Source organism: Marmota flaviventris, chromosome 5, assembly GCF_047511675.1.
Source record: "Marmota flaviventris isolate mMarFla1 chromosome 5, mMarFla1.hap1, whole genome shotgun sequence".
NCBI lineage: Eukaryota > Metazoa > Chordata > Mammalia > Rodentia > Sciuridae > Marmota > Marmota flaviventris.
The window spans coordinates 130,774,449-130,795,631 of record NC_092502.1 but is presented as its reverse complement, the minus strand read 5'-3'; the positions used below and the strand labels follow the sequence as shown (position 1 = coordinate 130,795,631).

The 21,183-nt window shown below is 38.9% G+C and overlaps 1 protein-coding gene across 2 annotated transcripts in view; it reads right to left on the bottom strand.

The window, feature by feature from the left end:
* The window catches only part of Basp1 (brain abundant membrane attached signal protein 1), a 52,886-nt gene that overhangs the window by 8,744 nt on the left and 22,959 nt on the right, over window positions 1-21,183 (bottom strand). The window contains exon 1 of one of the 2 annotated variants that reach the window (XM_027954407.2): window positions 4,150-4,245. The exons of the other annotated variant lie outside the window; for it this stretch is intronic. The gene's annotated coding sequence lies outside the window, so the exon portion shown is untranslated. Of the gene's footprint in view, window positions 1-4,149; window positions 4,246-21,183 lie in introns of those variants that run through there. 2 annotated transcript variants of the gene reach the window in all.

The following is a 21,183-nucleotide window of genomic DNA, read 5'->3' as shown; positions in this document are numbered from 1 at the left end:
CACAGCATGCTCAATGCAAATGGGGAACTTCTCTTTGTTCTAAAGCAAGCTAATGCTGTTTCATAGGACACTAATACTGAAACCTGCACTTCGTGGGGACACATGTCATCTGCCAGAAACTTTGCTTTCACCTGTTTGCTACTGGTGAGTAATATTCAGCTAAGTAGTAGGCTAGATTCACTTCTTCCTTAATTAATGTTAAAAATATCAAGTCCTTAGCCACAGACTCCTTTTTCCCTAAGAACATGTAAGAAATAATTAACACACACAGAGCAATTTCAATTATACCTACATTGATCCTTTCGGGGTGGGGGGGAATATAAGGTAAGTATCTTAAATTTTATCAACAAAATGGATTAAATTCCTGAGATGTTAAGACAGTGCAGCACCATAAAAATGGCCTAAATTTCACCAAAATTGAAGGTGTTAGCTGTTGACTCATTCCCTTTCTCTTCCTTCAAATTTTAAGGCTTAACACATAAACATTCTTCTCAACAATTAATCCTAAACACTAACTTTGGATGAACCATTTGGTATTTTGTTTTTAATTGAACACACAAATATGGAGTATTTCTTCTAAGGGTTGGGGGCGGGGGGAAACTAAATTTGTTCACTAATGCCCATACATTTTCAGAGCTTCTCTATTATGTTCAGAACCTGTTTGAAAAGGTCATCTAAGGAATTCTTAAATAACCCCACAAATGAAAGGTTAACTCATTTCTATCTTTTTTGAAATAGAAAAGTTATACAAAACTAGGACATCTCTACAGAGCTATCAGAGTGCAACATTTTATTAAGAATTTATAGGTTGGGAGAGTTCCAGGCCAGTTACAGCTTTTAATCCCTACAGTCCTGCTTTGGGAACATCCCTGGGAGGCCACGGTGACTTTAAACAGGTAAGGACACCGATTCATTACCCTCACACAAAAGAGGGCAAGAGTGAGGAGGAGATCCTGAAAAGGGTAGGAGGAGTGCTTCCCGATTGGAATGAAGTCTCTCCTCACCCTCCCAATCCCATCTTTGGAAAATCTTCACCAGAACCAGCCTTTTTTCTGAATGGAAGCCCCGGTTATAGCATTGACCACCCCCACGATGAAAATACATCCGTGTGGTTGTGGAATGTTCTCTCTCATGCATGAAGGCTAGAGCAAAGGAACGGGGGATACACAGTTCTCAAGGAAAGAACTTGAACAGGAGAGAATGGGACCATGGCCTTGTTGAAAGAGCTAGGATGCTACCCAGAGCCTCAGCGTTAGGCACTGAATCAGAGAAGGTCTAAGCGTAATTAAAAGACAACAAAGTGTTTCAAATCTAGATTCTGAAACACCCCATGAAGACAAATCCAGGGCCAGAGAACCTGGCAATTCATACAGTACTCATTGATTTTGATAATACTTTGAAGTCGTTAAGAAAATGAGACATTTCATTAACCAGAAAGACACGAAAATATATTGGTATGGAAAGACATGAATTATATATGATAAATGAGAAAAAAAATTTAAAAATCCCTTTCCTGCAAAATTACCAAAAAAAAAAAAAAAGATAGAGGGAAGGTCAGTGCAGTAGAAGGAGACTGACAGGCAGGGAGGAGGGATAGGAAAGGGGCTCTTGTAATTTGACAAAATTACACTATGTGCATATGTAAATATAGCACAGTGAATTCCACCTTTAAGTATGTCTATAAAGCACCTATTAAAAATAAACAAATGAGTGGAAGGCAGACCAGTAGAGTAGAAGAAAACAGAGTAAGAGGAGGAATAAAGGCAAGCAAACCAGGACAGAAATGGAGTAAATTAAATTTCATGCATGTATGATTATGTCATAGTGGACCCAACTGTTATGTACAACTATAATGCACTAGTAAAAGAAAAGAAAGTGCCCCCTTGCATAATGACACAGTTTCAAGGCATAACCTACCCCAAACCCACGGTGTGTACTTCCTATACTATATTCTCCATGACACCTCCAATTCCATTTCTGATTAGCATATTTTTACTTGATGTTGCTCCAACAATGAACAACACAGTTCAGTGACATCATGAAAGTCAATGGCATACAGTAAATGATTTCTACAACAAAACAAGATATCAAATCTCTCCATATCATCCGAAAGTTCCCGTATTCACTACATCATGTGCTGTTACTATGTAGAGCTTCTTTTTCTGGACTAGTAATATCTAGGCACTTCTTTTATACAAAGGTCTCGTCCACTGCAACATTTCTATTTTGAAAATGTAGACTTGGATTAATTAATCATTTCACCTATAATCCTCAGAACAGAGTTCTTAAGGATGACAGCAAACAGATTATAATGCAGGAGATGACTCCCGGTCTTCAGCAAAGCCCGACATGAATATACAAGACTATGTGGCAGAGTCCGGAGTGTTACATCTAGTTTGATTACAGCTTCATCATGGCATGAAGACAAGAAGCAATCTCTTTTTGATTTTATTTCCATCTCATAATCAGGAGAAAATACATCTGCTCTATTAGGATGCTGGGAATGAGTCAAGGGATCTTGACAAAGTGCAGCCTGTGTCCCCAGCATATTAACTGCCTATCCTCAGACAACCAACTGTAACATAAAGTTACAACTTGCCCATGAGTTTCACCCGCAGAAAAATTCAGACAAGGAACTTTATGATTACTTAGGTTGGAAGAATCCAAGTTACTGATCTACCTAGCTCAAACATACTGGGATAAGAGAGAAAAAGAAAAAAAAATCTTTTTTTTAAACCTTAAGAAAAGAATTTTAAAAGAATAAATAAGCACAGCATACTCTGAAAGTATTTTCAGTAAAAATAAAGGGAAAAAAACATAAAAAAACTTTTTTTGTTAGGGGGTAGGAGGCTACTGGGGATTGAACTCAGGGGCACTCAACCACTGAGCCACATCCCCAGCCCTATTTTGTATTTTATTTAGAGGCAGGATATCAAGAAGTTGCTTAGTGTCTTGCTTTTGCTGAGGCTGGCTTTGAACTCAAGATCCTCCTGTCTCAGCCTCCCAAGCTGGGATCACAGGCATGTGCCACTGCGCCTGGCTTAAAACTTTTGGTTCTATCCACAAATACCTATTTTGAACAAAGGACTGGCCTCTTTCTTTTAAATGGTCAAAATTTTTATTGTAAAATGGAAAAATGAAACAATGTCATGTGTGTATATTTTTGGCTTCCTGTCAATATGTGTTCTGTCACAATGATCTCCTTCAGGTTTCTTCAATGCCTGGTAATTCTCATTTAGAGGTATTGTTGCCAATGTTTTGATTCAGTCAAAGCTTCTATTTGGCAATTCTAATATCACCAAAATTTATGGGATGGGAATGTTCCCTGAGGAGAGAGAACTGTAGTAAGAATTGTCAATCCATGTCTCAATCTCACATTTTTAAATACCACAAAAATTTAAATATAGTAAAAATTCAGAAAAAAACATTTTCACGATAATTTATTCCCTTGTCACAATAAAAATATTAAGCATTATGAAAATGTACTGCAAGACAATTTGGGGGTGGGGAAAATACAGGCAGTGATGCACACATTCATGCAACCCCATTTTCCCAAACAGGGCATTAAAGTGAGTTACAGCTATTAAGTCAGAAGGATCAAACAAGACTAATCACAAGTAACCTCTCCAACTCCTTCGTGAAACCCAGACTAGTCCTGCAAAGTGTCCTCAACGTGTCTTTGGGGATCTCTCCTAAAAATCCAACAAGCAGAGTGATCTCAAGACTGTCAGATGTTCCAAACTTATTCTAGAAAAACAGGCTTGATCTTTGTAGGGAAAGATCTTTTTGGAAATGTGTACCAAGTGTGAAGACGTGGAAGGGGACATAATAAGGAAAAGACCACTCCAATCTAGCAGGAGGGGAAGACAGAGAGACACCTGAAATATAAATGATGGTAAGTGCCATAAGAGTGATAAACAATAAGAGTTTCACCTAAAGAGAAGACGGTAGTTGAGGTCAGGAGACCAGGAAAGGTCTATTGAGAAAGCAGACTGAGATGGCAGAAATATCAAAAGTACAAAGAGGACTCACTCTGCCGAGGACTGTTTTAGTATTGGACCTTTACAGAAGTCAATCCCTTCACTGTCCTGTGTGAGGACAGAGCTATTGCTATTCCACTCCACCATGAGGAAGCGAAGAATCACTCACCCAACATCAAACCTGAGCAGTTTGTGCAGATGCGATGAGAACCCAGGCCCTCTGGCCAGGCAGGGAGCCTCATAACCACCTTACGCCACCTTGAAGGTCAGATGAACTTTCGACATGAAGATGGGGAAGTGCAAAGTGCAAAGTGTGTATGACAGAAGGAACAAAGAGGAAGCATCTGGTTAAGATCATCAGAAAACCTTTTCACACTCAGGAGGCAGACGACTGCTCTGGACTACCTGGAGTGAGGGGTGATGGAGTACAGACCTACAAGGTTGCCTAACAGGGAAATATCTCGATTGAGGTAGCAGAATGCAGAAAAAAAAAAAAAGTTCTTGAAGGAAAAAATAATGTCTCTGATTACCAAAAAGAAAGCAAGATTTTACGAAGCAGCTCTGAGGAGTCCTATGCTTCTACAGAAAGGTTAAGAAAGATAAGAATGGACATTGTGCAATCTGACCTGCTAAGGAGCTGTCTCCACGGCCTAGGGAGCAGCTTAGCTAGAGCAGCTCAGACCCTGGGCTCTTGGGAAGGGTTCAAAGAGCATGTGAGCACCTGAAGACACCTCCACATGGCCAACACCAGAGTGTGTGAGGGGAAGGCAGGAACCCGGAACACTGGCGAGAATGAGCTTCATTTGTTTATAAGAATTTAGAGAAACTGAAAATACATATGGGAAGAAGGAATGGAACAAAGAAAAAAAGAGAAACTGAAGATCAAAGTGAAGGAGAACTATTGATAGGGCACAGTCCTAGGGGTCTCAGAGAGGTACATCAAAATCACGTTTATTGGTTCAGGGGCCCATGCCTGTGATCCCAGCTACTCAGAAGGCTGAGCCCAGGTGTGCAAGGCCACCCTAAGAAACACAGTAAGCGACTCCATCTCAAAAAAAAAAAATCAACCGTGGAAGAGGGACACTTGCCACTCATTATTCAGATAGGGGAGGGAGGAAAAGGAGAGAGGGACTCCCAGAAGAAGGCCCTGGCTTAACATCACTCTCCTCCAAGTGAATATGGGCAAATATGAATTACTGCAGACCAAACGCTTAGTAAGATCTTTACACGGTAAATGATAGCTCATATGTCTCTGAAATGGCCATTTAATCTTTCAGTATTTTAGGTGTTCATTTGTCCTGCCATTTATCTTCTCAGTTCTCTCCCATTACAACATTTAAGGTTTCTTAAGTGCTGGGAACAAAAGGGCAGATATTTCATCAGCAAAAGGTGAGAGAACTGATGTAATGACCTCTAAACCTGGAGAGGTCTTATTGTGAAAACCATTCCATGCACAGAAGTAAATAGACTTGCTGCACTACAGTTTTATGAGCTTCTGAAATAAAGGAAGACTCAGTCAATACCCAGACACATATTTTCAAATATAGAAAGGGTCCTTAATTCTTAAGAACTCCTTTTTCTCCTTTATTATACAATCCAGTCTTCATCTTTGGTCATTTATCTGTATCATCATTACTTAATCCTTTCATATTCTGTTGTATTGTGTTGCAAGTTTTAGCAGGAAAATAGACCCTGACTTCTCTTATATATTGACCTACAGTTTTTCTTTAGTATAGATTCAAATATGACTGATGACTCCAGAACAAACATTTTGTTTGTGGTTACTATTATAATGTAAATATTATAAACTCACTACACCCTGAAAGATTCAATTTCAAAGCTATAAACTTGTAGGACAAAAAAAATCAATACAACTATGACTATAAATTAAGTTATGTAGACTCATCTTTCACTTAGCAGTAGAAAAAAATAAGTATTTTAAATTATAACTGAAATGTCCATTCCATTAAATGAGACATGACCAAGTTCCAGACAACATCTGTGGCAGCAAATTGCATCCCATCACATAATTAAAGAACATAAACACGGGTACCATTGTGACAATACTGTGAAGACTTTTAAGTAACTATGTGCATATTGTAGAGACCAATTTTTTTTAACTGAGTACTGTCAGCCCCCATGAAATCTCAAAACTGGTAGGACATCCAGCCCTTAAGTCTCAGAAATTACTCTGCATAGCAGAAGTTCCCTAGCAGCCAATTCTCCTCCCCACGGACTACCCCATCATCCCCTTCCCTACTGTTAACCCTTCTTGTTAGTGCGATCCTTGGCCACAGAAGGGACAAGACACAAGTACATCTCCTAATTGATTCTACAAGTTGTAACCATGAAATTCCAAATTGATGATGGTGATACTGGTATTAAAGTGGCAGATGATAGGCTTCTCTTCAAATGCAAAGGTTGACTGAACCTAGACATTATGCGGAGGGTTTTTTCCCTTTTAACATATTCTGCCACATGCAGCAAACACTATCAGAAATCATGCATTATTCATTCTCATCAATAGCCCACTGCTTTTAGAGTCCACTGTGCAGCCACATGGTTATTTATTTGCACTTAATGGGTGGTCCTTTCAAAAGCCCTGGTTGCTGCATCCTAACATGACTTTGTATGAATCACCTGCTCTTTTAGTCAATAAGGTGAGTAAGTGAACCACAACCAGCTCAGGAAATGCAAACTGCTGAGATCATTTCTGAACCATTTTTCTCCTCCCCCAGGAAACTTAATATGTCTTATCACTGCAACTAATTTAGAACTCTCAAAACAGAATTCAAAATAAAGTATGGGGAAAAAACTAATAGCAGCTGAGATATATTTGCTGCTTATTAATGGACTTGACAGAATGTGATGGGCTGGGAGCCATGAGAGGCCAGTGGCTAAGAAGAGGAGGGGAGGCCCACCTACACCAGGGGTAGCTGCGGCATATTTCCAGGGATTTTTATCTCCAAATATAAAGTGATTCACACTTTAAAAAAAAAAAAAAAAACATTTTTTAGTTATACATGGACAAATATCTGTATTTTGTTTATTTATTTTTATGTGATGCTGAGGATCAAACCCACAACCCGAGCCCTGGTTCACACTTTTTATTACCAACAAAAATTGGGTATCTCTTTTTCTGGCATCAACAGCAAATGTAGTATTTATGATCCTAAAGCTATTTCCTATTCTCATCATTCTCAGTGAAAACCATTCTAAAATTCTTTCAGGCATATCCTTAATTTATTAAACAAAGAAACTACTTATTTCTTGGTGTCTTGAAAAACACAAATAAGGGTTAAGAATACATTTGCTGAATTAATGAGAAAATGCATTAAATCCAGAGGTGAAGGGCATAGGCTGTGTCCACCTCTGAGACTCAAAAGTTGATTCTGAACAACACAGTTCAGCATTCAATGTCATTGGCTCCTTCTCACAATTCAAATATATTTCAATGGAAGCTCCCAGCCTATCCATGATCACATTCTCCTGCACTCTTTTGCCATCTTCAAATCTGAGCCTCTTGGCTACCTAATGAGACATTGAGCAATGAAGAAACGCCCAAGACTTGAGTCCAGAGTCTGTGAGACTTTCAAAACAGAAATGAGGGTACTTCTTCTCACTGATGGAATCTTAAATAAAACTTTGCCTTTCATCCTCACACCCAGCACACAATAAAAGAAAAAAACAATCAGTATTTTTTTCAATGAACGAATGGAATGAATTCTAACTGAAGCAACTAGAATTCAGTACCTATGCCCACTACTCATGCTGTGACTTACAGCCATCACTTTGTCCGCTTATTTGCCAATATTTCAACATAATGCATCAGACAGTAGTGATAAAATGGGCGTATATAGTAATCATCTGAGAAACTTGTTAAAAATGATATGGAAGGGGATTGGGGGGGGGGGGGGCACCAGAGCCTCTATCTACTCTTTCCTAGTGGAGGCCTCCACTGAGTCCTAAGAACTCATATTTTACTAAATGGTGCAAGGTTACAACATTGAGAAATATATATACACGTAGGTTGCAGTGACTTTGAATCAGCTAATGTTTTTGCATCATCCATAAAACCAAGAACAAGAAAATCCCAAAGACCAGTGTAATTATTAGTAGTGACAAAGCAAAACCAAAATCATGCCAGGAAACCAGGCTGGGCCTCGCCTAGAGGTGCGGGTGCACTGAACTGAGTACTGTCAGCCCCCGTGAAATCTCAAAACTGGTAGGACATTCAGCCCTTAAGTCTCAGAAATTACTCTGCATAGCAGAAGTTCCCTAGCAGCCAGTTCTTCTCCCCATTGACTACCCCATCATCACCTTCCCCACCACTATCTGTCAACCCTTCCTGTTTGTGCCATCCTTGGCCACAGAAGGGACAAGACACAAGCAGCCTGTGTTGGAATGCAAGGTTCTGTCCAAGCAGCAGCTTTATAGGTTGCAGAGAAGCCCCTTGTCCACACACTGGGTTGGGACAACTTTTATCACTGGAGAGTGTAAGGATAGCCTTAGGCCTTAGCCTAAGCAACTCCATTTTAAAACTCCAGTTTGAAACCTGCAGTCTCACCAGGCACACCCAGGAGCCCTCCAGTATGGCCCTCAGGCACAAACAAGTCACTTCTCCCCACCCTGACAAGCTCAGAGTGAAGTCTCTGCCATGTTGTCCTCACCTGGATAAGGGGGACAGGCAAGAAAACCAGACCAGATACTCTAACCCCAGGGCAAATGACATCACTGAGAAATCTGGTAACAGCTGATAGGGATTCAAAGAGTGGTCAGAAGCCCCAAAATTTAGTATAAATGATGGAGCAAATGAACAGATATTCAGCCAGCTGACACTGATGCATACAAGCCTGAGAGCCTGATGAGAACCTGGACTGAAATCCCAACTCTTCTCCTCTGCCTGATCCTCTGCATTGTTCTCACTGCTCTCAAACTCTCCTGCAGCCTCTTGACTCTGGTGAGAAAAGGACTTCTCCCTATGACCACCTCCTCAGCCAGCCATCAGTTCCACCCCAGGAGAAGCCTGCCTTGGTTCCTGATCTGATCACCAGGATCTGAGTGAGGTGCATCTGCTGGACTTAGAGCCTAAGGAATGAGACTTTTGATCTGACACTTGAGTTTAGCATGCAGAGGGAATGTCTGTCAGGATTAAGTGTGTTTGCAGTGCTTAGAATTAATCTAGAATTGTTTGCTGTGAATTGATTGTGTCTATTGCAGTGCCTAGCATTAAGGATTGTCATTTTTCTTGATTAAGAACCTATAGAGTGAAATTGTATTGAGTGATTTGAGTGAATAAAGCATTGAAAAGGGCAGAAGTGTGTGGACATTCTTTATTTCTCCCCCTCAACTGCATAAGTCACACCTTGTGCCCATTCCAACAAGAGGGGGACAGGAAAGGCACCCTTGGGCTCTGTAAGCACCCTTCTTATGTAATGTGAGCCTTCAATTGTCCACAATTTACAGCCTGCCCGGTGAGATGATCCTCTTTTCAGAAGCATGCATTGTATGTAATTAGAGTTCATATTTCAGAAAACAGGTTTTTCTCTTCCAGTTCAAATGGAACTTTGATGGCTTGCCAGTAAGTTTTCAGCCCTGACCCAACAACACAGACTGTGAAAAAGAAGTATATGGGGTAAGGAGTCAGCGGACCACATTCAGTGATGTGATCCAGGGCCTGCAAAGTCAGCCCCAGAAAACCCAACCTGCCCTACAGAATCAAAAACAGGGCAGGAGGCCATTAACAGCATTAAAGGGAATATTTGCAGCCAAGGACACAGTTTGCCACATGACACATACAGTAGATTTTCAGTCACTTTCACCTTCCTTTACCTAAAACTTCATTTCTTAGCTCTGTTCACATATAGCAGAGAGTAGGTCTCAATTTCAAGGAATTCTGAATTTCAAAAACAAAACAGAGGTAGGACAAACTCTGTATTCACAGCTGGCAAACAAATGGGTATTGATTCAATTACAATAATCATCTTCCTTAACATTGAAATCCCAGGTTAGTCTCCGCAATATCCATTATATAACCTATGATTCTAAGAGTAAGTCAATGTTATTAAAACTTACAATGACAAAACAGATGGATCACGTTGGTAAAAGATACATACAACTGGGCACAGCATATAATCCCAGTTTGTCGGGAGGCTCAGGAGAGTCATAAATTCTAGGCTAGCCTCAGCAACTTAGCAAAACCCTATCTCAAAATAAAAAATTAAAAAGAGGGGTGCTAGGGATGTGCTAAAGCACCCCTTGGTTCAATCTCCAGTACCAAAAGAAGGAGGAGGAGGAAAAGAAGGAGGAGAAGGAAGAGAAGGAGGAGGAGGAAGAGAATGAGGAGGAGCAGGAGAAAGGAGAGAGGAAGGGGAGAGAGGAGGAGGAGGAAGAGGAGCGGGATTGGAGGGGAGTAGATAAAGTGTCCCTGGGTTCAATTCTTCATTCTGGGGAAAAGAAAGGATGCATACAAATGCAGAATGCCAAATGACTGAGTCAAGCACAGACCAACACTCTAGGAAATAATCCCAAGGGAGAATGCACCTTGGAATGTGTTTTACATTCCCAGAGGAATTCCACTTAAAGCACCCTTGTGAGACAGGCTTTTCTTAACTATATTTTCATCTATTTGCTTAGATGAGACAGAAGCTGCAACAAAAGGCCATGCACCTTACTCTCTTTTGTCCCATTCACCAGTTTGAGGTTCAAAAAGTTTTTAAATTGAACTATCTTTTCCATAGGAATATTTGATTTTCCACCCATAACGGTAAAATCATATATTCAAACACAAAATAAAGGAGTAACAGATATCCTTCCTCAACCTTAGGATAAAATCCAGCTGGAAGTCAGACACCACTGTTTTTTCCTATAAACCTAGAGAAAGCAAGTCAAGAAAACCTGTTGCCTGAATCCAGGAGCAGCTCTCCTAGAATTAGGGAACCACTAGGGAATGTGGCACTGCATTCCAAGCCACACCTTGGCCTCTTGGTATTCAGCCTAAGGGCTCGGAATCAAGGCCAAGATAATGCCAGAGAGTCCAGCGCTTGTTCCAACTACACAAATTATCTCTGTAGAAAGTGAGCTAACACCCTCTTTGTATATGATTTTTTGAATATGAATCTTAAAAAAGAAAAAGAAATAGAAAAAAAGAAAAAAAAATCTATTCAACTTGGATTTGAGTCTACCACAGCCACCAAACTCGCCGCTTATGTAAAACAGCTCCTTTTTACCTCCCCAGTTTGGCTATTTCACTTGCAATATAAATGACTTTAATTGTATCCCTTAGGTCTATAATTTTTAGTCTTTACACAAATGTGCAGCAACCATCTATACATTTAATTACATTGTATTAAGCACTCAAATCCACTTATTCTCTTATTTCAGAAAAGACGTAAACATCTAGGCACTGTGTTAAAGGCAACAGGACACAAGATCAACTCTGACCTTCCATAGATCTCTCTAGCCTGTATCCTAGGAAAATTACACCTCTTTAAAGACTTAAAGGAAACAGGAAATGCCAGCCTGTTGCCTGAATTCTGGGAGCACTGCTTAAACAATTTTAACAGGTCAGCTACTAGAAAAAAATAATTTATTTTGCAAGAGTTAGAATAAACTAATTATATATATTTATAACTAACTAACTAACTAAATATATATATATATATATATATATATATATATATATATATATATATATAGAGAGAGAGAGAGAGAGAGAGAGAGAGAGAGAGAGAGACATTTTTTTTTTTAATATGGCGCTAAGGATCAAACCCAGGGCCTCCTTCATGCAAGGCAAGTGCTGTACCACTGAGCTACAACCCCAGCCCCCAAACCTTTCTTAATGAGGCTTTCTGGGGTCTCCACTCAAACTTTTTTGTGCACTGTTGTGATACAGGGCAAGATGGGAACTGCAAAGAAGTGGAGTGTTGGATGGTGAAGGTGTAAAATATACAGATAGCAGACAAATGAGGAACAGTATTGAACCTCAGATGTCAATAAAAGGACACCTCCAGATTCACTCAGTAATTACAAATTCCTTTTGCACTCAGTAATGTCCTACTATGCACTCAAGGATGTCTTCTACATTTGACCACCTGGATCTCCCTGTCTATAACCCTATGCTGCTCTATAAGACAATGCTGAATAGAATACACCAGTGCCAGCATAAGTCTTAAGCAATCTGGAAGATGCAAAAAAAAAAAAAAAAAAAAAAAAAAATGTGTTTGAAGATGGTGTAATGAATTAATAGAAAAGTCAAGGCAAACATATTGCCAGGCTAAAACAAGGGTAGAAGTATTAGAGATGTATTCAACATGAGAATATTTATCTGACTTACACAACCTGACAAAACCCAACCTCAGTGAAGATTCTGGGTGTCTAAACACTGATGCACACAGCCAACCCTGCACCTCCACAACTTCCTTTCCTGTAACTCCATCATGAGTGCTGGGTTACAAATTTCATCATTTCCCTGAATGACACCAAGCATCCAACATGGAGCAAGCGATTTCAAAACATGCACCAGCCTCAGTCTGACACAGGTACCACAGACTCTTGGATGCTGAAGGAAAACAGAAAATATGAGCTTAGAAGGTGATAGTAAGCTATGACTCATAAGTCTGTTTTAATGGGGAAAATCCTAGTGAACTTATTATAGTATTAAGTGGGTAGATTATTTTACTATGTCATTAGCATGAGACAGAAGGACTGAAAATAGATTATACTGAACGAAAGGGAAGTAGAATCTGTTAGAATAGCATCACCTAGCTCTTGTGACCCTGTACCATTTCTTCACATCTGCACCCATGAGATTGAGCAACTTCATCTCTATAATGCTGTGTATCTAAAACTCTAATATGATAAATACCAAGATAAAAAATTTGCAAATCCAAAACAGTTTACATGTTGGAAACAATAGGTCCACTAAATAAACAAAAACATTGCTTGTAAGACTAAATAAACTGTCATATGATATGAAGGGGAAAAAAATCAATGTTATACCTTCAGTCAGTTGAAAGACAGGAAGAAGCAGAAGACAAACTGCAGTTACCCAAGACCCCCATAGGAGGGGCAACATTTACGAAGAGAAGGATTGGTATCAGAACATTGTCTTTTGGTGCCAATTGAAATAGGACATTCTATGTGCTGACTGCTGAAATCAAGATATCCAGCATGGATGGTGCTTTAAGATTTACCCTCTGCATTTATGTATTCAACCTCTTTTTTTCATTTAAACCTCAAATATCTTATGACCAGGATCAACTGTGGTATAGAATAAAATTTCAGTATTCAGGATGGGATGATTCATATTTTGTGACAACTCAAACATGGCATTTGCAAATCTTGTCAAATCTAAGAATAAATGTGGCCACTAAAAGTGTTTTCAAACACTTAATAATATACAAATATCCACTGTACATCAAATGTTTTATCAACTTACCTCACTTGACTTGTTCACACAAACTGCTTCCCTCTAAAAACTCCTAGGAAATTAAAAAAAACAAAAAAAACTGCACTTCCAAAAAGAACTAGAAAAATCTGATCCATCCCCTTGGACATGGAATTAGTTAAACTCGACTATTTTAGTTGTTTTAACAGATTCACAGGATTCATCATGCCCAAAGGAGTCTTCCTATCTCCCCAGTCACTCCAACATTCAGAGACCCTTTGCACCAGAATGTTTTATTCTCAAAACCCAGGATAAAGCCAAAGGTCAAACAGATGAATGGTCCTCAGCCTCAGGGTGAGGGAACACTGCTAGGAGTGCACCCTGGGTTATTGCAACAGTGCAAGCCTGCTGGAAAGGGAAAGTTCCTTTTCAGATAAACACAAAGAATGAACTACAGTTAAGTAGCAGGAATATGCTTGAGCAGTTGCAAACAGACAAGAAGGAACTGCTAAAAAGAATAGAGACCAGGGGTTGGGGTTGTGGCGCAGCAGTAGCATGCTCGCCACGTGGGAGGTGCTGGGTTCCATTCTCAGCACCACATAAAAATAAATAAATAAAATAAAGATATTGTATCCATCTACAACTTTAAAAAAATTAAAAAGAAACCAGCTTATAATTCTTTTAGAAATTAATTATGCTTATATGTCATAATCAGCCCTCATTTGCATATAAGATGCTAAAGACCTCCTAGTTCATTCTTTTATTAAAATAAATAAATATATATATATATATATATATATATATATATATATATATATATATATATATATCCCTTCAAGATTCAGTCTAGTTCAGATTACCAAAAATCCTCAAATATGGTACCAATGAAGTCTGACAATTCGAACACAATGTTAAAATCATCAACATTCAAATCCCATTTATAATGCTTTTCAAAAGTACCCAATGCATATCCTCTGCTTAATAAAAATTAAAAACATCAGACATAGTGATTAATGTTGAAGGGTATTTATGTTCCAAAAAGCCTCCTAGAGGTGTTAGTGGTCTTCTCACTTCTGGTGAATTAATGCATGAAAATTCACTAGTAATTCAAGTATTCAAGCTTTCTCTTGGCCATGGATTCCTGTGTGTAATCCCACAGACATTGAGGTTCACATAGATGGGGATCAAAGCAACTCAAACTTCTCAGTTTGGTAACCAGGGCCTCCCTGATTTAGAGGGTAGTTTGGGTTATTTTGAGAGATTAGGAGGACTTGATTATGTACTGTGAGTTCCATCAAGGCTACACAAGAGAAAATAAAGAAAAAAGTGGGCAATCTAATTTCATACTTTACATCTGTGTTCCTAAAATCATCATTATACATTTCAAAGATCAATTCAGAGATGTCAGGTTTTTTTTTAAAGTAGGTACGTTTTTGTACTCAGTAAATGAAGAAAAACAATTCACTATTTTCACAGTTTTGTCAGAGATGATTTTACATGACAAATTAAAGGTGAAAATTTGAGAATATAACCTTTCCTTCTAGAGCAGGGGCCAGCAAACTGGGCAGGCTACTTGTCTTAGAAAATAACATTTTACTGGAACACACTCATGGCCATTCATTGATACATTATCTATAAAGCTCTTTCACACTCCAAGAACAGAATTCAGTAGCTGAAACAGAAAGCGTATAGCTGGAAAAGGCTAAAATATTTTCTATCCTGTCCTTTAAGTAAAAGCTTGCTGACCTGTGTCTGGAGTCTTAGATGAACGTACTTAACCCAATGACTCAGTTCCTAAGATCAGATGAATGTGTGACTCAAGTCTAAAGGATGCTGCAAAGATTAATCAGGCAGTCTTTGGTTTGCAACAATAGTATCAGTGAAAAAGAATGTCACATGGGAATGTATTAAGACTGGGAAACAACATACTTTTTTTAAAAACTCTAACTGCTTATTCTGGTATTTTGACTGCCTGAGAGCAAAGAGATTTAGATTTGAGGTAGAAACATAACCCTTACCAGGTCAAAAACTTTGGACAACTCATTCAGCCTCCCAGCAGGCACAGTGCTACAGCGCGAAGTAAACAAAGACCAGAACCAAAAAAAAATCATGCTTGGGTTCCAAACAAGGATCCATCCTTTCTGTTGCATGGTATACAAGGAGTCCCCTAACCTCAGGAGTCTTGTTTTTTTATTCAAAAGCACAGGACAGGGAAAATACTACCTTCATGTGAGAAAGAATTTGTAAAAATTAAACAAAACAATAAAGTTAGATGCTACTCTTGAGCAGAGGATGTGGTCTTGTGTTGCCCCATCAATTATATAATGACTGACCCTGTCTGAAGTTATCTCTATGATGTTTCCATAATACCAAACAATAGTCCAATGATAACAGTAAAGGGAAAGAAAAAAAATAGTTGTTTCTTATGAGCTTACCCCCAGCCTCACAAAAGTTTCCTTTCAGTTCTCCTAGGACTTGTTTTTCTCACCTTCCTCCCCAGCTTGGGCTCTTCTCCACCATTCCAAGCTTCCTCCAGAAGTTCCTGGGGGTGTCACCTAAGCCCTTATTCATTCAGTCTTCCTGTTCTTCTTGGGAGAGCCATCCACTTAGAGTCTCCAGAGCCCTTTTGGATGCTGAAGATTCCTTTCTGTACACTCTGCAGACCACTGTCTTTTCCTAGGCTTCAGATTCAGGCACAGTGGTACCAATGACCTACATGGATATCCTCAGGAACCCAGACTCAAGACTTTCTCCGTGTGCTCATGGCTAGCTTTCCACTACCTGAACCAAATCCTTTCCAGTATTCAGTTCCAAGAGGCAAGATGCACCATCCACCCCATTCCCTTCCAGAACTGTGGGGCTCTTTCTGGGCCAGCGTGTGCTATCATCATCACTACCCTTGCATCCAACTGCATCTCTCCTCTTTCCACTTAAAATCTGTTTCTAACTCTACTGCAAGGTGCTAGAAAGTAAAAACAAAAACAAGCAAACAAACAAAAAACTGTATGCTGTTTCCTAATACATCTTTTTTTTTTTTTTAATTACACACAACCCCTTTACCTTTTGAAAACTTCAATTTAGATTCCATTCTCATTGAATATAGCAGAAGAGATATCATGAAAGTCATAACTGCATTTGACGTTTCAGATTCCTGGTGAGTTAATCACATCCATATAGATATTTCTGGTCCCACAGCTCAGGAGGGAACTACCACACTGAAGATCCAGAACCCTGCATTCCGTAAACAGAAAGCCTCTGCCTGCCTGCTACAGATATGCACAGGGAGGAACAGATGGCATTTCACCTTTTACTGAATTCTCTTCTGAGTAAAAACCAAAGGAAATGCAGAAAGACCAACATTTACTGTACCCCATACAGGTCAGACCCATCCAGGGATGAATCAATGCAAGTCCTGCCACAGGGACAGTCCCTGCATTGGGCCTGCAGGCACAAGGTCGGGGTGTCTGAGCTCATCAAGGCCCTGAAAAGTATCGAAGTTTGAGATAAAAAATAAAATAAGTCCTCCAGAACACAAAAAAGACCTCCAGATTTTAATTAATAAGTGTTTATCTACTGTAACGGTTATGCCAATTAGCTTCTACAGTTCAACACATTTATAATTATGCAAATTGCATTTAATTTGGGATGTGAGTATGTGTTCATGTTTAATATGATTTGGAGCAAGGCATCCATTATGAAGAGATGCTGGAGCCCATGGAATTGTGGTGCATGAAGGGAAAATGGAAATCAAGGAGCCCTACAACAGGTGCACTGATAGGTAAACGTGCTTTATGAGCTGTAAAGAAGCACAACTGCTAGGTGGGTTTTCTTTTAAGAGATTACAGTGCTGTCATTTTTGTACCACCTTATTTAATGTGGGCCCATATAAACATGCTTGTCTGGGGACTTACTGCAAATCATTCCCATTCTTGTGGGACTCTGTGGCTCCTATCCTTCTGAGCTTGAAAGAACACTGTGGTGTCTGCACTTGGTTTTATTAATTCTCAATTCCATGCAATGAGGATATTCCATCATAGAATACACACTATGGTAATGATAATTAAATGCCATCCTATTACAGAGTAATGTCCAACTCAAGCTAAAATGAATACTTTTGGGTGGTTTTGCTATAGTGGACTCCCATTTAACTAAAACAGAATAGAATTATAGTCCTTTATAGAATCAATGCAATCTACCACTGACAGGGGAAATTTTAATTATAAAAGCCTTTATCCAGAACACACAGAAACAGCACATGATGGAAAAAGCAACCCTTTTTTAAAAGTATGACACAACTGTTTTCACATCAAATGAACAGATTGAGATCATAACTGAGGTCCTTTAATAACAACCGTTTAGGGGCACTGTATTAATTAAAATTAAGTGTGTTTCAAAGCAGTTGCTGTATTTATAGCTCAAGTGAGAATTCTGACAACAGGATTATAGACAACTATCAAAAATAAACTCACTGCAACATATTGACTAGCATGAAACCATCTACCTAGAAACTCTGATCTGGAAAATTCAAGTGTTTGAACTCAAATCATCCTAAGCAAATAATGAGCAAATCCTAACCGTGGGATTGGTGGCCAGTTCAACCTAAGACACATTCATGGTGGCTTAAGATGCCAACCTTCACAATTTCTCTGATGCCCTTATGCAGCTGGAGAGGCCACCGAAATGTGAAATATTTCATAAATCCCCTGCAATGAATTTACATCCTCATTTGCATGACATGAACTGTACTGACTTTGTAGGCTAAACATGGAACACAAACTTAATAAGCACGAAATGCCTGCAGAACACTGATACAGCCCTCCCTCATTCCTGACACTATCTGTACTAAAAGATTCTCAGTTTTGTAAATCTGCCTGAGGAGTTGGGCCATAAAAGGGGGGCTCGAGGCCGGTCTGGAAACTTCACAGGCCACATCAGTGCTGCTTCCTAACCACCAAGATCTTTTGAAGAAGCAGCATTTTCAGTGAGTTACAACTGTGGATTAGTCTCAAAGCCTGAAAGTATACAAAAGAACACACCCTGTGCAGTTTAGTATTCAGCCTATGTCTTCATAGTTTAGATGAAAACACAAAAACATTATAGTTTTCAATCTCCTAAACCAAATTAAAACATTGAAATAACAACATTAAAATAACATAATCGTTGACGTGCATGAAGTCAGGATCCGTATCCCTCATAGAGCCTGCACATAGATCAAAAGTCCTATCATGCCATGGCCAGAACTTTTAGTAAAACGCCAACATTCAGAAACCCACATGATTTTTATAAGGTGATACAAGATAAAAAGGGAGACATATGTGATTCTCAGTTGTCACAGACAGAATTGAGGTCTTCAGAAGCTGAAAGGGAGCAAAAAAATGCAGTTTTTAAAAAGACTTTTTACAGAAACCAACCAACTAGGAAAACGGGTAGCTTAGAGAAATGAGGTCACTCCAGATTTTTCTAAGTGAACATATACCCTTAAAATTCTGTATCTAGTAGTCACAGAGCTGTGAGTTGAGCCAAAGCATAACACAATTTATATTTAACGAAGTTCAAATTAAATCACAATGATGGAAATAATAACCAGGATCCCATTTTAAATCTAAACTTCCCCTTCTCAAGTTCACTGGCCTGTGTCAGGGTGATCCCTTGGCTCTCCCTCCCATCTAGTGAGACAACCATTAGAGTTGGCTGGAGGTTGAGACCCAGGCTCAGCTCCCTTGGATCCACACTTTGTTGAAATTCCAGTCCCACTGGCTTCCCACCACCACCACCACGCAGGCTCAGCTTTGGGGGATGTTCCAGAACCTTCCATCTAGAATCTCTTCCTTTCCAAAGGTCTTTTACAGGGAGTTTCCACTCTTATTAGGACATTACTAAATGTCCTCCAAAAAAGCCAAGCCCAACCCCACAAGTTGTGGGCAGGTTGTGGCAATTTTTTTCCAGCAGAAAGACCTCTTCCAAAGACCTCAGAGTGTGACAGGTTTCTACCACAACGCATTCTCCAGTTATTCTAGAAACCATCTAGCTCCTGTTTCTTTTTTCCTAGAGTCTCCTAGATATCTTTTTCTCTATAAATACATTTCATTCATGTTATTCAACTTACTGGTAATTCACAAACGTCCCCCAGGTTTACATTTCCACTCCATGAAAGTTCAGGGGCAAGGTCAGGCGTTCCAAAGACGTGCTTTTGAATCCTGGTGCTTCGCTTCACATTCTCCTGAGAAATGAACTTATTCTTTCTGACCTCAATTTCTTCTTCCATCTCTCCTTTTTTCACTCCTTTGTCTCTTTCTCCACTTTTTTAAACTTCCCCCAGTCTAACAGTTTTATCTATATTTTTTTAAAAGTGTGATAAATAGTAAAGACCAAGAATATTCTCTGCCTAGAAGAAAAATTTCAACTTTATATGCAGAACCTGATGATTTTTAAAAGATTATAAAATTTATTTGTCATTAATCCCAGAATTTTATATTCTAAATTGCTGAGGTAAGAATGCTTATTTAAAAAAATAGAATCAGTTACTGAAACCAAGAGGTAACTATAGATTTGTCTCCTGAATATAAATATATCACATACTTGACATTTTAGATTTAGCATTTATAAAATTCCTTTTAACAATTAGAATATGATAGTGGACCAAACAGTACCAATTGGCTAGCTCTCATGAAACAAAATAGTATCAATAATGATAACATTCAACTCCATCTTCAAAATGAGAGAAAACAATCTTTAATGTTATTTATTTGCAGCCACTACAAGGGGAAAAACATCTTATTATAACATGAACATTTAAGTAATGTTTTAAAAGCCGTAATCACAATATCTTCAACGTGCATGATGCAAATTATACACTCATTGTCCACAGTCCTATCAAGTCAGTTCAAGTTAAAATATAACTTTAAGATTTGACAATATATATAATGGAAGGGCTCTTGAGGGTAATTCCTAGACTCTGCCATCATGAGCTCTTTTGTCCATAAAATGGCAAGGTGGGAGAGACGATTCCCAGGATTCTTCAGGACTTTTCCAGTGTTATTCCCCAAATCAGTGGATTTACGAACCAGACCACATGCCCCAGAGGTTCCTGGACAATGTATCCTTAAGCCAGAATGTTTTACTGGTATTGTATAATGGTATTGTATCATATTCATGTTTGAAATTCAACATAATTTTTACCTGCCCATACAAAACAAACAAAAAGGTACACTGTACAATGTCCCATCTGAAATTAAAGTAGATCCCTCATGAACACAAATCCAATTATACTGGCATAGGCTAAATTACTTATTTGGAGAAAACACACACACACACACACACACAATGTTGCACCAAACTTTCACCTGATTCTTCTGTCCTCCACACATTGGGAATAGCAATGCATACATTCTTATCAAGAAGGTATATACTGGAAATATTTTAACACATAGATTCTAATGAAATTGAAATTCATCTTTCAATATTTAGAACCTAAAATATCAGTTAGAAATCTTCAATCCTGTTTTAAAATTTATAGTATAGGATATTATTTGCAAAAAAAAAAAAAAATTAACTTTATCCAGTTCCTGAAAGTATCCAGAATTTATTCAGCTTAAAATATTCTGCCTGATGAACATTTTGGCAGGACTACAGTGCTCTGTGTTCTTCTGGCAACAGTAAATATTGGCAATGGATATTCACTGAGGACAGAGTGCAGGGTGTTGGAGACAGAGTCACTCCTGAGACAGACAGAGGACTTGGTAGCACCATGTTTACACTGCAGGCTAGAAAGGGAGATGGTTAGAGTCACACATAATGAAGGCAGGTTCCTCAATC